This window comes from Suricata suricatta, chromosome 2 (assembly GCF_006229205.1).
Source record: "Suricata suricatta isolate VVHF042 chromosome 2, meerkat_22Aug2017_6uvM2_HiC, whole genome shotgun sequence".
NCBI classification, from domain to species: Eukaryota; Metazoa; Chordata; class Mammalia; order Carnivora; family Herpestidae; genus Suricata; species Suricata suricatta.
The window spans coordinates 96,989,368-96,991,342 of NC_043701.1; the positions used below are offsets into that span (position 1 = coordinate 96,989,368).

At 44.3% G+C, this 1,975-nt stretch overlaps 1 pseudogene; it reads left to right on the plus strand.

Annotated features, from left to right (window-relative positions):
* The window catches only part of LOC115275387, a 1,094-nt pseudogene extending 653 nt beyond the window's left edge, over window positions 1-441 (plus strand).
* The last annotated feature ends 1,534 nt before the right edge of the window (window positions 442-1,975 follow it).

Here is a 1,975-nt window from a genome sequence, read left to right on the forward strand (position 1 = left end):
GGAAAACTGAAGTGGCTGAAATCATGACTGACTGAGGCAGTGGCAAAAAAGACTTTGTTTTTATAGTATTTGATGACCATGACTCTGTAGACAAGATTGTCATTCAAAATAAAACTACACTGTGAATGGCCACAACTGGGAAGTGAGGAAAGCCCTATCTAAGCAAGAGATGGCTGGTGCTTCGTATAGCCAGAGGTCAAAGTGGTCCTGGAAACTTTGGTGGTGGTTGTGGAGGTGGTCGTGGTGGGAAGGACAACTCTGGTCATGGAGGGAACTTCAGTGGGTGAGGTGGCTTTGGTGGCAGTCGAGGTGGTAGTGGACAAGGTGGCAGTGGGGGTGGCTGTAACAGATTTGGTAACGATGGAAGCAACTTTGGAGGTGGCAGAAGCTAGAATGATTTTGGCAGTTACAACAATCAATCTCCAAATTCGGGACCCATGAAAGGAGGAAAGTTTAGAGGCAGAAGCTCTGGCCCCTACAATGGTGGAGGCCAATACTTTGCCAAATCGCAAAACCAAGGTGGCTCTGGCAGTTCCAGCAGCAGCAGAGCTGTGGCAGTGGCTGAAGGTTTTAATTACTGCCGGAAACAAAGCTTAGCAGGAGAGGAGAGCCGGAGAAGTGACAGGGAAGCTACAGGTTACAACGGATTTGTGAGCTCAGCCAAGCACAGCGGTGGCAGGGCCTCACTGCTACAAAGAGACCTGTGTAGACAATACTCATGTGCATGGGCAAAAAACCAGAGGACTGTATTCATGACTAATTGCATAAAACGTTATTTTAGTTTCTGTTCTGTGGAAAGTGTAATGCATTCCAACGAAGGGTTTTAATGTAGTTTTTTTTTTTTTTTGCACCCATGCTGTTGATTTCTAAATGTAATCGTTTGATTATGACACTGAATAAATGTGTCTTAAAAAAAAAAAAAGAGGGGTACCTAGGTGGTCTGGGTGGCTCAGACAGTTAAGTGTCCCACTCCTGATTTCATCTCAGGTCATGGTCTCATGGTTTGTTGGGATCAAGCCTTGTGCCAGGTTCTGTGTGAGCCTGCTTGGGATTCTGTTTCGCCCCCTCTCTGTCCCTACCCCTCACACACATGTTCCTTCTCTCTCTCTTTCTCCCTCTCTCTCAAAATAAATATACTTTAAAAAGATTATTTCTTTGTGATCATTCCATATCAGTACATAAATACCTTCCCTTTTTATAGATGCATGGTATCACTTTTAACAATTTGTTTTACTGGCCCCTCGGTAGGCAAAATATTTCCGATTTCCTTAGAATTACTAAAAATTAACAGTATCCATCTGAGTGTGCACAGTCATTGACTCTGTGATTAAGAGTGGCTTATATACCAAACCATGTAACAGCAATAAAGATTCTGCAGAAAAGGCCCAGTCAGGCAACCAGGAACACCCAGCTCTTCTCCTAGTCCTGCTGCTCACTAGTTGTTTGACCTTGAGCAAGTCACTTAATCCTCCAGTCCCAGTTCTTTTCAAAATCAACATTGGGATTACCTGCCCTGGTTACCTCCCAATTATCTTGAGGGTGAGAGGCAATAATAGGTGGAACACTACTTACTATTTGACTTACATAAGTCAAACCCACTGGGCAAATAGAGTTTGGTACGTACGACTATTCCCTGAAGCCTATATCACAATTTTCTGTCTACAATCAGAAGTAGGAGTTCTCTCAGTCAGTTGAGCATCCAACTTCAGCTCAGGTCATGATCTCACAGTCTGTGAGTTCAAGCCCCGCGTCGGGCTCTGTGCTGACAGCTCAGAGCCTGGAGCCCGCTTCGGATTCTGTGTCTCCCTCTCTCTCTGCCCTGCCTTCCGCTCATGCATGCACACTCTCTCTCCCTCTCTCTCAAAAATAAACAAATATTAAAAAGAATTTTTAGAAAAGAGGTAAGAGTTCTCTCATGGAAGATTCAACCTCAGTTTGAGTATCAGAGAGCTGCATCCTAATCCATGTGATTTTT